The sequence below is a fragment of the Stenella coeruleoalba genome (genome assembly GCF_951394435.1).
Source record: "Stenella coeruleoalba genome assembly, contig: scaffold_204, whole genome shotgun sequence".
Classification (NCBI taxonomy): domain Eukaryota; kingdom Metazoa; phylum Chordata; class Mammalia; order Artiodactyla; family Delphinidae; genus Stenella; species Stenella coeruleoalba.
This window is the reverse complement of record NW_027646216.1, coordinates 670-16,753: the sequence shown is the minus strand read 5'-3', so window position 1 is coordinate 16,753 and position 16,084 is coordinate 670. Positions and strand designations below refer to the sequence as shown.

The window sequence follows — 16,084 nt, the reverse complement described above, 5'->3', positions numbered from 1 at the left end:
CTTATGGTCCTATAGCTTAGGGAAATTAAAATCAAAAAGACACAGCCACCCCAAAGTTTGGGACGCCTCTGTTTACAAGAACCTCGTTTACCGTACAAGTTCAATATCACAGAAAGTGAAAAATGGATAAAGAACTTGTGGTACTTACGTACAAAGCAATATCACTCAGCAATGAAATCTATGTCATCAGGCCCGTAGCAGCATAATGAGTGGATTCAGGTACGATGATTCTAACTGAAATAAGTCACACAGAAAAAGAAACATCATAAGATATCACTAATACACGGAATGTAAACTTGGCTACACAGGAACTGAATTCCAAAACAGAACAGGGTCTCAAATTTAGAAAACCAACTTATGCTTGCTTAAGGGGAAAGGTGAGTTGGGGTGCTGCATAAAACCAGAGATTGAAATGAGCACAGATAAAGTTCCTTAAGCCAAATATGGAATAGACAAGAGCTACTCCTTGCTCAACGAAATGGACTCAACACCGCATATTAAACGCCTAAGAATGTACCTGACTAGTAAGTATCTTAAAACCTATGGATTGCTATGTCTCCAAAAGAGAATCAAGCGTGTGCACAGCGGCATAAACGCAGCAGTGATAGGATTGGAGAGGTTCGGTGAGCAAATGAAGACCCTTTGAAGTCATATTGCATGGTACCCATCCACGGGTCTAAACTCTCCAGGTTTAAGGTATTCTTCCTTCAGCTAAAACATGCATGTGGAACCCAGAGTATGATCAACCGTGTGAACGGGAGACGTGTTCAAATATGTCTCAGTTTTCCTCCCCTGATACTCGGGTGCAACATTCCAGACGCTTTACTAACACTCTCCCCACTTGAGGAGTCAGCGCCTTTAACCTCCTGTTTGGCCCAGTTTGCAATTTCTGCGGAAGATGAACAGGAATAGGGAGAACCAATGAGAGACTAGCTGGAGGTGTCTGGACGGGCAAATTTAACTCTCATTTCCCACCAGGAAGAGGAAATAACCAAAGGCTCAGCATGCCGTGCCGGAACCAGATTAGGGCCTGAAGCCATCCTGCGGTGTTGCGGCCAGGTCACAAGAAAGCGAGTTGAAGAAAGGAGCTCAGGGGCACTGTAATTCACAAACCTGCAGAGTTATAAATGACAGCTATCGTCCAAAAATAGACTGAAGTAAGGCTGCCAAGAGGACTTGAAAGCAGGGCAGAATTGCAGGAAACCGATTTCAGGAGGTAGACTGGAATTGCATTGAAAGCATAGGAAAAGAGGCAGAACGTCCACAATGATGCACTTGGCCAAAAAGGGCGTATGCGTTTTATCCTGAATAAAGTGTAAAATCCAGAAAGGCAGGACAGGGCATGGAGAACTGGGAGCCTTGTTATGCTGATGGGCGGGATGTAAATTGCCAACAGACACTCGGGAGAAGTGTATGGTGTTTCCTGAAACATCTAAAAAACAAAGCAACAGAGCCTAGGGCACTTGCACTTATGGTCCTATAGCTTAGGGAAATTAAAATAAAAAAGACACAGCCACCCCAAAGTTTGGGACGGCTCTGTTTACAACCTCGTTTACAGTACAAGTTCAATATCACAGAAAGTGAAAAATGGATAAAGAAGTTGTGGTACTCACGTACAATGCATTATCACTCAGCAATGAAATCTATGTCACCAGGCCCGTAGTATCACAATGAGTGGATCGGGTACGGTGATTCTAACTGAAATAACTCACACAGAAAAAGAAACATCATAAGATATCACTAATACACGGAATGTGAACTTGGCTACACATGAACTGAATTACAAAGGAGAACAGGGTCTCAAGTTTAGAAAACCAACATATGCCTGCTTAAGGGGGAAGGTGAATTGAGGTGCTGCATAAAAGCAGAGTTTAAAATTAGCGCAGATACCGTTCCATAAGCCAAATATGTAATAGACAAGACCTACCCCTTGCTCAACGAAATGGATTCAACTATGAGGTATCACCTCACACCTGGTAGAATAGGCATCATAGAAAATCTACAAACAGAAAATGCTGGAAAGGGTGTGGAGAAAAGGAACCCTCTTCCACTATTGTTGGGAATATAAATTGATACAGTCATTATGGAGAACAATATGGAATTTCTTAAGAAACTAACAATAGAATTACCATATGATACAGCAATCCCAGTACTGGACATATACCCAGACAAAACCATAAATCAAAAAGAGTCATTCACCGCAATGTTCATTGCATCACTATTTACAATATCGAGGTAATGGAAGCAACCTAAATGCCCACAGACAGACGAATGCATAAAGCTGTGGTACATATATAAAATGGAATATTACTAAGCCATGAAAGGAATGAAATTGGGTCATTTGTAGAGACGTCGATGGATCTAGAGACTGTCATACAGAGTGAAGTAAGTCAGAAAGAGAAAAACAAATCTTGTATATTCATGCATATATGTGGAACCTAGAAAAACTGTACAGATTAACCATTTTGCAAGGCATAAATAGAGCAACAGATGTAGACAACAAACGTATGGACAACAAGGGGGGAAAGCTGTTGGGGGGGTGGTGGTGGGAGGAGTTGAGAGACTGGGATTGGCATGTATACATTTATATGTATAAAATAGATAACCAATAAGAACCTGCTGTATAAAAATATAAAATAAAATTCAAAATTAAAAAGAAATAAAATTTAAAAAATAAAACAGAAAAAACAATTATTCCCTGCACATACATGTATTCATATGAATAAATTATTTCCATGCTTATATCTGTAAATACAAAACAGAGGAATAAAATCTACCTTGAACCAAAAACAAAAAAGAGAAAAAAACACAGAACCCACCAGTTACACAGAGGAAAACCGTATCAGGGCTCTTGCTCCAGTTGTAAACAATTCTGAAGTTGCTCAGTGGTGGGGAATCGTCTCCCATTAGGCCAGCAGACCCCACGCAACAAGCGTCCTCATTGCAAAGCTGGGGCACCGTGCCGAGGCATCTGTGAGTAAACGTGAGCTGAGCCCCAGGCCAGTTGCTGCTGAACTATTCCCACCCGTCCCAGGTAAAACACCTGAATATATACAAGGACTTGAAAGCCTAGAGGAAGGGCCATAGAGCCACACGAGTGACAGCATGCCGGCCGACTTGGTACCTGCAGGCCAGCCAGGATGGTTCTGGCCCTGGGTGCTCTTCTGGAAGATTTCCATTTCCCTGCCTGAGATACCCGTCCTGTCCCTGCCCCCACTGCTTTTTTCCTTCCTCACCTCTGCCCAGGGAGAAATTCCAGCAGCAGTTATGGGTGACACATCCTCTTCTTTAGCAGGTGGCAGCCTGGCAACTGCTGCAGAAAGTCCAGCAGAGCCCCACTCACACTGGGCCACCCACAAAGCCGTGGCCTCTCACTCCCTCCCACCAGCCCAGCCCCGAGACTGCTGACAGGGCAGAGAAAATGGCGTCAGGCACGGCTGCAGGGGCTCTTGCTGCCTGGAGTGGTATTTATATTGATCTCAACCCAGGCACACCTGGGGAGGGCTGGCCGGCACGGTAAGGCTGCCCAGGTCAGCCAATCATCGCCCCTCAGGGTCTCACAGTTGCAGAAAATGGAACTTGCTGAACCGGCCAGGTCCAAGGAACAGGTGTGGGCTCCTGAGAGTCAGGATAGACAAGGGGCTGCAGCTTTGGCTTGTTTTCTAATCATTTTATCTGGCCCATGAGTGGGAGACAACTTCAAGAAAACCCTCTCCTAATGAGAGGAACCCAGGAGTCAGGGAGAGGAGGGGTGGGTGGTGGTTGGAGACAGAGGCCTTGTGCCCCGGGTGCAGTGGAAGTCTCTGGAAGACCAGGTGGAGGGAGGCCTCACGGAGTGATGCCCAGGGTCACAGACCTGTCGCAGCTGCTGTTTGTTAGTTCAAGTCCTGCTCTGAGGTGCTCTGTGTCAGCTCTGAGCGACAGGTGAGCTGGGGGTGCTCTGCAATGAGGGCTATGTGCACGGTTCCTGTGTGCCCAGCCCTGCCACGGTACCTGCAAGGGTAGCTCTGTATCCTGGGAGGGGCCTGACCACGAGAGCCCCGAGGGCTGGGGTGGGGGTGGGGTACCTGCCCAGGTGAGCTCCATATTCTGGGATTGGTCTGACCACGAGAGCCCCATGGGCTGCTGGGGACCTGGTAAAAGATGTCAGGACAGTCAGTGAAGCCACCGAGGATATACCTCCAGTTGCTCCTAATTCCTACACCCTGCTGGTCATTCTACCAACCACCAGGACATGGTATTCTGTATTAGTCTTCAATGATGCCTTCTTTTGTATTCCATTAGTCCCAGAGTCACAAGAAATTTTGGCTTGTGAGTGGCAGGACTCAACATACAACTAAAACAATACTTCTGGGCCGTCTGGCCCCAAGGGTGCAAAAATTCCCACACCGTCTTTGGGGAAAGCTTAGCTAAAGACCTAAAAGTTCTACCTCTGGAAAAGGAAACCCTCCTTCAATATGCAGACGACATTCTGATCGCCAGCCCTACTAAGGAGGCCTCTGAACTACCAAGCCAATAAAGGATAGAAGTTGTCCAAGGAAAAGCTCAAATATCACAGACTGCGGTGACCTGCCTGGGCTTCATTCTCGCAGAAGGTCAGAGAAGCCCATCCCAGGAAAGGGAAGAAACCATTTTCAGCCTTACCCCTTTCTAAAACTAGAAGACAGCTTAGGGGTTCCTGGAGAGGCCAGAGTTTGCTGCTTCTGGATCCCTAACTACAGTCTACTAGCTGGGCCTCTATATGAAACACTGAAAGGAAAAGATGATGATCCTTTTGAATAGAATCCAGAAGTGGCCTTTCAAGAATGGAAAGAGCAGTCAATTCAGACCCTTGCCCTGGAACTCCCTAATTTAGCTAAACCCTTTGACCTTTACATTCCCAGTGAAAGGTGAATCGCCATTGGAGAATTAGTGCAAAAACTGGGACCACTTGAAATGGAACAATGCAAGAATGCCATCCAGGTAGGATAAACTACGGTCACTAAGGGGCTTGGCCCACTGCCACATCTGGCCAAGATACTGGCGGTATCTAAAAACCTGGAAATCAGCAGCCCAAAAGGCCATCTCCCTCCTAAGGGAAAAGGACCCCACGTGGTGATCCTAACCACCAACCATGCCCTGAAGTTGCAGGGTTCGCTCCGTGGGCACACCGACCTCGAGTGAGGAGGCCCTCCAACTCCAACATCCAGAGAGATAACCGGGGGCAACAGGGCACCATGATGACTCGTGTGAACATCACTTGACCTGGAGTTTCTCTCATAAAACAACAAGGGTGTGTCCCAAAAGAGTAGACTACTGCTTGCAGGACTTACTGCACCCAGAGGGGAGCTAATAATCTTGGCGGGGGAACAGTATACCACACTGTCACCATAGAAAAGCCTACAGACACCGTGATGATGGTGGCCAATAAGACCGGCTGGACTCCTGTTTACTTCAAAAGGCTGTTGACTCAGTAGCCATCATGGTCCTTGATCACCACTGACCCTGGACTGTCTGGGAGTTGAGCGGGCAGGGCTCTGACACCTGGTGCTGTTTGTACGTTAATTCAGGGGCCTAATTGAAGAAAGCGCAGACTACTGGTCAGAGCATCTAGGCTGGCAGAAACGGTCAGCCTAAGGTGGCCGAACAAATGTGGGGCGGGGTGAAACCGGCCCCCACAGTGTCTCTGCACATCTCTTTCCTGGACCCTTAAAGGTCATTAGAATCTATAACACTTCCAATGCTGGTGCTCAGGTGGACGAGCAGGGAGGCAGGGGTCCTGGGGACAATCAACGTCACCGGGAGGCTGCTGGGGAGAAGCTCTGACCCTCGCCCCAGGGTATGAGGGCTCCCAACTCAGCACTCAGCAGTTACAGAAGAAGGGTCTGCACCCTCAGCACTCCAAGAATGAGGAACGGGACAAAAGGCAGAGGAGGGGTTTGTCCCCAGCAAAGCCCATTAAAAATCCCTGGGAGATAAAAATAGAATCTGGGCAATAAAGTCAAGTCTAACCTTTTTTATCCTTTGTGCGTTGTCTAATTTCACGTGCTCCTAGGGTCCCGCATGCAGAGGTTCCACACCCGGCACTTCAGACCAGATTTCCTAGTGCAGAATGGCTGGGTCGACACCTCAGCTCCTGGGGCCCAGTGCAGACTCCACGATATAGAGCCTGAGCTACAGCCAACCCGGCCCTCGAGAGCTCCGCCGCCTCCCTCCCTCCCACTGACTCTGACAGGATCTCTACACAGCAGCCCAGCCCACAGCCCACGGGGTAGTGCATGCTCTCACCTCTCCATTCTCTGATCAAAATATAAAGTTTCCTTTGCTTGTGAACCAAACTCAGTCTCGATCTGTTGGCCCCAATGACACTGGGCAGGGGGACACTTGTTGGGGTCCACTCTGGAGGATCAGTAACAGAAATTGAGACTATTGTAACCTCAATGAACAGATGTGTGAGCCAAACTGTAGTTAACATAGAACAGTGTATAAGGCTCGGGTAAAATAAGATGTTTCTAACACTTCCATTTGATATTTCCATCACTTTTTATAAGCAAGTTCAGTGAAAAGGTTTGTCTTATTTGTCAGGTCAATATTAGAGAAACGAAGTGATTTCTTTCCAAGGATGTACAGCTAATAATCTTGGTTAAACCTTCAATCTTGTTTTAAATGCTTTTCCATTGAAAATGATACCTCTCTTTCAGCTCCCCCATTTCTGAGAAGTATAAAATCTTATAATTTATTATTACCAAAGGGGAAAGGTGGGAGGAGGGATAAATTAACAGTTTGGAATGAACACATACACACTGCTATGTATAAAATAGATCATCAACAAGGAACTACTGTATAGCACAGGGAACTACACTCAACATTTTGCAATAACCTATAAGGGGAAATAATCTGAAAAAGAATAGATATTTTTATTGACATCATCTATCAATGATAGTTAAAGTGTAGCCTAAGGGAAGCTGGTGGTGAGTGCTTCTGACGCTGAAGACTTCAATCATCTAAAGTTTGGACTCTGCCTACTTCCCAAGGCCCTTAATGAACATATGTGTAGCCGTAGCTTAAAAACTTCCCCAGTTTGGGTTTCGGGGAGACACTGATTTTGAAAAAGCCCTGGTGTTCTCCTTACATGAATGGGACTCTTCCTACTGCTAAAACATGTCTGTCACACCCAGAGGATGGTATACCGTCTGATCGGGAAGAGTTTGGAAAAGGCATCTCATCTCCTCATCTCCTGGTGCTCGGGTTCACCCCTCCAGCGTCTTTACTAACAGTCTCCCCACTTGGAGATGTCAGCACTGTCAACATCCTGTTGCGTACAGTTTGGAATTTGTCCAGAGGATGAAGCGGAAGGATGAGGAACAATGAGAGACAAGTCCTAGGTGTTCAGACAGGCACATGTCACTCTAATTTCCAATCAGGAAGACGAATTGACCAAAGGCTAGGGTTGCCCATGGAAACAGTATAGGGCTTGAGGAAATCCCGCTGCTTTGTGGCCAGTTCCCATAAACACAAGTTGAACAATGGAACTCAGGGGCAGTAAAATTCACAAAACTGCAGAGTTGAAAATATCCATCACTGAAAAATGTCTTGAGGAAAGTCAGAGAAAAGGACTTGTAAGCAAGGGAGAATGGCAGGAAAGGGATTTGAGGAGGTAGAAAGGACTCGCCATTAAGCACAAGAAAAGGAGCTGAACATTGCCAACATTGCAGTTGGCCAAAAAGGGTGTATGCGTTTTTTTCTGTATATATTCAAGAAAAGGGCATACACTTTTTTAGCCAACCAAACAGGGGGGCACTGGAAGTCAATACTACAAAAGATATCACTTCGCATCTGTCAGAAGAGCCATCCTCATAAAGCGTAAACAACAGAAATGCAGGACAGGGCAACGAGAAGAGGGAGCCCTGTGAGACTTATAGTGGAAATGTATATTGCCAACGGCCATTCTGGAGAAGTGTATTGTGTTTACTAAAGCATCTAGAAAATGAGCTACAGAGCATAGGGCACTTGCACTCATGGGCGTATATCTTGGGAAAAACAAAAATTGAGAGGACACAGGCACCCCAATGTTTACCCCCTCTCTGTTTAAAAGATCCTCGACTAGGATATAACTTAAATGTCTCTGGAGGGAAGAAATGGATAGAGATGTGGTACTTAGGTAGAGTGGAATATTATTCAGCCTGGAAATCAATGAAATATGGCCAGTTGTAACAACTCCGGAGGAGTTACGTATGATCATTCTAAGTGACAGAATTCAAAAAGAAAAAGACACATATCATAAGATATCACTTAAAGGTGGAATCCAAAATGGCTACACATGAAATAAATTACAAAACAAAAACATAGTCAAATATGTAGAAAACACGCATAAGGCTGCTAAACGGGAAAGGTGGGGAGGGGTGAGGCATCATCCAGGAGGTTGAAATTAGCAAAGATACCATTCCAAATACCAAACTGATAATCAACAAGGCCTACACGGTAGCTAAAAGAACTGCACTCAGCACACTCAAGTCACCGGAAAAGAATATATACGACTGGTAAGAATCTGAAAAAGAATTTATTGATGTCTCTCTGTACGTGAATCAAGTGGATGTACAGCAGCAAGAAACAGAGCTTTGAAAATCAGCTGAAACCAATATAGTAATAAATTGAAAAAAATAAACGACAGAGAGACAGAGAAAACCTCTTACAACTTTTCCTCAGGGACGGTGATGCAACATGGATTGAACACATCTAGACCCACAGCAGGATGAGACATAAGGCTGGAAACTGTTTGCGCTAAGAGAAATGTGAGGTTGGGTGAGGAAATGCACACCCTTTAAAGTAATACTACCTGGTACCCATTCAATGGGTCCCAAATCTGCAGGTTCAAGGGATCTTCCTACAGCTAAAACATGCATGGAAAACCCAGAGGACTGTACACCATGTGATCGGGAGATGTGTCTAAAATGCACCTCATTTATCCTCTCCTGGTGCTCCTGTTCAGCATTCCAGCCACGTTACTTAGAATCTCCCCACTTGGAGAATCAGCACATTTAAACTTCTGTTTCACACATTTTGCAAATTGTGAGGAGGATGAACGGGAAGAGGGGGAACCGATAAGAGAATAGTTGTAGGGGTTTGGACGGGCACATATCACTCTAATTTCCCATTAAGAATAAGAATTAAAGAAAGGCTCAGCCTGCCTTGCCGGAGCCAAAATAGGGCCTGAAGCAATCCTGCGGGTTTGAGGCCAGCTCACAAAAGAACAACTTAAAAAATGGAGCTCAGGGTCACTGCAATTCACAAACCTGCAGAGTTATAAATGAAAACTAACGTCCAAAAATATGTTGAGGTAAGGCAAAGAAGAGGATCTGAATGCAAGACAGAATTGCAAGAAACAGATTTCAAGAGATAGATTGGACTCGTCTTTAACGCACATGAAAAGCGGCAGAATTTCGACAATGATGCAGTTGGCCCAAAAGGGCGTATGCGTTTTTTCCTGATTATATCCAGGAAAAAACGCATACGCACTTTATGGGCAACGAAGCAAGCAAGCAATGCAAATGTGCACAACAAAGTAGTCTCATTTCCCACCGGTCAAAAGGGCCATCCTAAAAAATTGTAAAAACCAGAAATGCAGGACAGGCCATGGAGAACAGGGAGCCTTTATACGCTGATGGGCAGTGTGTGAACTGCCGAGAGCCACTCTGGAGAAGTGTATGGTGGTTCCTAAATCATCTAAAAAACAGAGCTACGGAGCATAGGACACTTCCAATCATGGGAGTATATCTAGGGAAGTCTAAAAATCAACAAGACACAAGCACACCACAGTTTAGGGCTACTCTGTTTACAAGAACCTCAACTTCAGTACACCTTAAATATCCCAGGAAAGAGAACAATGGATAAAGAAGATGTGGTACTTATGTACAATGGAATATCTCTTCACCATGAAATCAATGTAATAAGGCTAGTAGAAGGATAAAGAGTGGATTTAGGTCCGATAATACTACTTGAAATAAGTCAAACAGAAAAAGAAACATATCATAAGATATCACTTATAGAGGGAGGGTAAATATGGCTGCACAAGAAATGAATTACAGAACAGAACAGTGTCTCACATTTAGAAAACACACTTATGTCAGCTTAAGGGGAAAGGAGAGGTGGGGTGATGCATAAAACCAGAGTTTGAAATTAGCACAGATACCGTTCAATAAACCAAATAGGTATTAGACAAGATCTACACCTTGCTCAATGAACTGGCCTCAACACACCCTATACACCGCAGAGAAATATATCTGAGTAATAAGAATCTTAAAACCCATGTATTGATATATCTCCATAAGGGAATCAAGTGTGTGCAGAGCGGCACAAACACAGCAGTGAAAATGAGCTAAACCCCATTATAGAAATAAATTTTAAAAACAAAACGCTGAAACAATGAAAGAGAGAAAAATTCTTACAAAATTCGCTCAGGGGCTGTGATGCAACCTGGATTGACCACATATAAACCCACAGCTGGATAAGACATAAGGCTGGACACTTGGGGCTGAGAGGATTGGTGAGCTTTGGTGAGCAACTGCCGAAAGTTTAATGCAATACTTCATGCTACTCAGTCCAAGGGTCCCAACACTCCAGGTTGAAGGGAATCTTCCTACAGCTAAACCATGCTTGGGAAACCCAGCGACTGGTATACCATATGATCGGGAAAGGTTTCTAAAACACACCTCATTTTTCCTCTCCTGGGGCTCCGGATCGACATTCCAGCCGCTTTACTAACAACATCCCCACATGGAGTCAATGCCTTTAAGTTCTGGTATCACACAGTCTGCAGTTAGTGCGGAGGATGAATGGGAATAGGGGGAACCAGTGAGAAACTAGCTGTAGCGGTTTCAATGGGCACATGTCACTCTAATTTCACATCAGTAAGAAGAATTAACCAAAGGCACAGCAAGGTGCCCCAGAAGAAGAATAGAGCTTCAAGGAATCCTGCGGTTATGGGGCAAGATCACAAAAATAAGAGCTGAAAAATGGAGCTAAGGGCCACTGCAATTCAAAAACCTGCAGAGTTATAAAGGCCAACTATTTTAAAAAAATATATTGAGGTAAGGCTATGAAGAAGCATTGAAAGCAAGGCAGAATTGCAGGAAACCGATTTCAGGAGGTACACTGGAATTGCATTGAAAACATATGAAGAGAGTCAGAACCTCGACAATGATGCACTTGGCCAAAAAGGGCGTATGTGTTTTTTCCTGAATATAGTCAGGAAAAAACGCATACACACTTTTTGGCCAACCAAGCAAGCTTGCAAAGGAAATCTGCACTACAATGAAGTCTCACTTTCCCCTGGTCAAAAGGGCCATCTGAAAAAAGTGTAAAATCCATAAAGGCACGACAGGCCATGGAGAACTGGGAGCCTTGTTATGCTGATGGGCGGGATGTAAACTGCCAACAGACACTCTGGAGAAGTGTATGGTGTTTCCTGAAACATCTAAAAAACAAAGCAACAGAGCCTAGGGCACTTCCACTTATGGTCCTATAGTTTAGGGAAATTAAAATCAAAAAGACACAGCCACCCCAAAGTTTGGGATGGCTCTGTTTACAAGAACCTCATATACGGTAGAAGTTCAATATTGCAGAAAGTGAAAAATGGATAAAGAAGTTGTGGTACTTACGTACAATGCAATATCACTCAGCAATGAAATCTATGTCATCAGGCCCGTAGCAGCATAATGAGTGGATTAAGTACGATGAATCTAACTGAAATAAGTCACACAGAAAAAGAAACATCATAAGATATCAGTAATACACGGAATGTAAACTTGGCTACACAGGAACTGAATTCCAAAACAGAACAGGGTCTCAAATTTAGAAAACCAACTTATGCTTGCTTAAGGGGAAAGGTGTGTTGGGGTGCTGCATAAAACCAGAGATTGAAATGAGCACATATAAAGTTCCTTAAGCCAAATATGGAATAGACAAGAGCTACTCCTTGCTCAACGAAATGGACTCAACACCCCATATTCAACACCTAGGAATATACCTTCCTAGTAAGAATCATAAAAGCTATGGATTTATATATCTCTGTAAGAGAATCAAGAGTGTGTACAGCGGCATTAAAGCAGTGAAAATCAGCTAAATCCCATATTAAAAATAAATTTCTTAAACAAAACACAATGACAGTGAAATAGAGAGCAATACTTAAGTAATTCATTCAAGGCTTCTCATGCAACCTGCATTTACCATATCTACACCCAGAGCTGGGTGACACATAAGGCTGGACACTTGGGGCTCATAAGATTGGTGAGGTTCGGTGAGCAAATGCAGACCCTTTGAAGTCATATTGCATGGTACCCATTCCATGGGTCTCAACTCTCCAGGTTTAAGGGATTCTTCCTTCAGCTAAAACATGCATGTGGAACCCAGAGTATGATCCACCGTGTGATCGAGAAACGTGTTCAAATGTGTCTCACTTTTCGTTCCCTGGTACTCGGGTGCAACATTCCAGACGCTTTACTAACACTCTCCTCACTTGGAGAGTGAGTGCCTTTAACCTCCTCTTTGGCCCAGTTTGCAATTTCTGCGGAAGATGAACAGGAATAGGGAGAACCAATGAGAGACTAGCTGGAGGTGTCTGGACGGGCAAATTTAACTCTCATTTCCCACCAGGAAGAGGAAATAACCAAAGGATCAGCGTGCCGTGCCGGAACCAGATTAGGGCCTGAAGCAATCCTGCGGTGTTGTGGCCAGCTCACAAGAAAGCGAGTTGAAGAAAGGAGCTCAGGGGCACTGTAATTCACAAACCTGCAGATTTATAAATGACAACTATTGTCTGAAAATATACTGAAGTAGGGCTGCCAAGAAGACTTCAATGCAGGGCAGAATTGCAGGAAACTGATTTCAGGAGGAATCGGAATTGGATTGCATTTAAAACACAGGAAAAGAGGCAGAACGTCGACAATGATGCACTTGGCCAAAAAGGGCGTATGCGTTTTTTCCTGAATATATTCAGAAAAAACTCATACGCCCTTTTTGGCCAACCAAGCAAGCTTGCAAAGGAAATCTGCACTACAATGAAGTCTCACTTCCCCGCGGTCAAAAGGGCCATCTGAAAAAAGTGTAAAATCCAGAAAGGCAGGACAGGCCATGGAGAACTGGGAGCCTTGTTATGCTGATGGGCGGGATGTAAATTGCCAACAGACACTCGGGAGAAGTGTATGGTGTTTCCTGAAACATCTAAAAAACAAAGCAACAGAGCCTAGGGCACTTCCACTTATGGTCCTATAGCTTAGGGAAATTAAAATCAAAAAGACACAGCCACCCCAAAGTTTGGGACGCCTCTGTTTACAAGAACCTCGTTTACCGTACAAGTTCAATATCACAGAAAGTGAAAAATGGATAAAGAACTTGTGGTACTTACGTACAATGCAGTATCACTCAGCAATGAAATCTATGTCATCAGGCCCGTAGCAGCGTAATGAGTGGATTCAGGTACGATGATTCTAACTGAAATAAGTCACACAGAAAAAGAAACATCATAAGATATCACTAATACACGGAATGTAAACTTGGCTACACAGGAACTGAATTACAGAACAGAACAGGGTCTCAAATTAAGAAAAGCAACTTATGCTTGTCTTAAGGGGAAAGTTGAGTTGGGGTGCTGCATAAAACCAGAGATTGAAATGAGCACAGATAAAGTTCCTTAAGCCAAATATGGAATAGACAAGAGCTACTCCTTGCTCAACGAAATGGACTCAACACCGCATATTAAACGCCTAAGAATGTACCTGACTAGTAAGTATCTTAAAACCTATGGATTGCTATGTCTCCGAAAGAGAATCAAGCATGTGTACAGGGGCATAAACGCAGCAGTGATAGGATTGGAGAGGTTCGGTGAGCAAATGAAGACCCTTTGAAGTCATATTGCATGGTACCCATTCCACGGGTTTCAACTACCCAGGTTTAAGGTATTCTTCCTTCAGCTAAAACATGCATGTGGAACCCAGAGTGTGATCAACCATGTGATCGGGAGACGTGTTCAAATATGTCTCAGTTTTCGTACCCTGGTACTCGGGTGCAACATTCCAGACGCTTTACTAACACTCTCCCGACTTGGAGAGTCAGTTCCTTTAACCTCCTGTTTAACCCAGTTTGCAATTTCTGCGGAAGATGAACAGGAATACGGAGAACCAATGAGAGACTAGCTGGAGGTGTCTGGACGGGCAAATTTAACTCTCATTTCCCACCAGGAAGAGGAAATAACCAAAGGCTCAGCGTGCCGTGCCGGAACCAGATTAGGGCCTGAAGCCATCCTGCAGTGTTGTGGCCAGCTCAGAAGAAAGCGAGTTGAAGAAAGGAGCAAAGGGGCACTGTAATTCACAAACCTGCAGAGTTATAAATGATAGCAATCGTCCAAAAATATACTGAAGTAAGGCTGCCAAGAGGACTTGAAAGCGGGGCAGAATTGCAGGAAACCGATTTCAGGAGGTAGACTGGAATTGCATTGAAAGCATAGGAAAAGAGGCAGAACGTCCACAATGATGCACTTGGCCAAAAAGGGCATATGCGTTTTTTCCTGAATATATTCAGGAAAAATCGCATACGCCCTTTTTGGCCAACCAAGCAAGCTTGCAAAGGAAATCTGCACTACAATGAAGTCTCACTTCCCCCCGGTCAAAAGGGCCATCTGAAAAAAGTGTAAAATCCAGAAAGGCAGGACAGGCCATGGAGAACTGGGAGCCTTGTTATGCTGATGGGCGGGATGTAAATTGCCAACAGACACTCGGGAGAAGTGTATGGTGTTTCCTGAAACATCTAAAAAACAAAGCAACAGAGCCTAGGGCACTTCCACTTATGGTCCTATAGCTTAGGGAAATTAAAATCAAAATGACACAGCCACCCCAAAGTTTGGGACGCCTCTGTTTACAAGAACCTCGTTTACCGTACAAGTTCAATATCACAGAAAGTGAAAAATGGAGAAAGAACTTGTGGTACTTACGTACAATGCAGTATCACTCGGCAATGAAATCTATGTCATCAGGCCCGTAGCAGCATAATGAGTGGATTCAGGTACGATGATTCTAACTGAAATAAGTCACACAGAAAAAGAAACATCATAAGATACCACTAATACACGGAATGTAAACTTGGCTACACAGGAACTGAATTGCAAAACAGAACAGGGTCTCAAATTTAGAAAACCAACTTATGCTTGCTTAAGGGGAAAGGTGAGTTGGGGTGCTGCATAAAACCAGAGATTGAAATCAACACAGATAAAGTTCCTTAAGCCAAATATGGAATAGACAAGAGCTACTCCTTGCTCAACGAAATGGACTCAACACCGCATAATAAAAGCCTAAGAATGTACCTGACTAGTAAGTATCTTAAAACCTATGGATTGCTATGTCTCCAAAAGAGAATCAAGCGTGTGTACAGGGGCATAAACACAGCAGTGATAGGATTGGAGAGGTTCGGTGAGCAAATGAAGACCCTTTGAAGTCATATTGCATGGTACCCATTACACGGGTCTCAACTCTCCAGGTTTAAGGTATTCTTCCTTCAGCTAAAACATGCATGTGGAACCCAGAGTATGATCAACCATGTGAACGGGAGACGTGTTCAAATATGTCTCAGTTTTCCTCCCCTGGTACTCGGGTGCAACATTCCAGACGCTTTACTAACACTCTCCCCACTTGGAGAGTCAGCGCCTTTAACCTCCTGTTTGGCCCAGTTCGCAATTTCTGCGGAAGATGAACAGGAATAGGGAGAACCAATGAGAGACTAGCTGGAGGTGTCTGGACGGGAAAATTTAACTATCATTTCCCACCAGGAAGAGGAATTAACCAAAGGCTCAGCGTGCCGTGCCGGAACCGGATTAGGGCCTGAAGCCATCCTGTGGTGTTGCGGCCAGGTCACAAGAAAGCGAGTTGAAGAAAGGAGCTCAGGGGCACTGTAATTCACAAACCTGCAGAGTTATAAATGACAGCTATCGTCCAAAAATATACTGAAGTAAGGCTGCCAAGAGGACTTGAAAGCAGGGCAGAATTGCAGGAAACCGATTTCAGGAGGTAGACAGGAATTGCATTGAAAGCATAGGAAAAGAGGCAGAACGTCCACAATG

The 16,084-nt window shown here is 44.4% G+C and overlaps 1 long non-coding RNA gene across 1 annotated transcript in view; it reads right to left on the bottom strand.

Annotated features, from left to right (window-relative positions):
- The window catches only part of LOC307181253, a 325,092-nt gene extending 310,107 nt beyond the window's left edge, over positions 1-14,985 (bottom strand). The window contains exon 1 of the long non-coding RNA XR_013826226.1: positions 14,963-14,985. This is a non-coding gene — a long non-coding RNA (uncharacterized lncRNA). The remainder of the gene's footprint in view (positions 1-14,962) is intronic.
- Between the last annotated feature and the right edge of the window lie 1,099 nt (positions 14,986-16,084).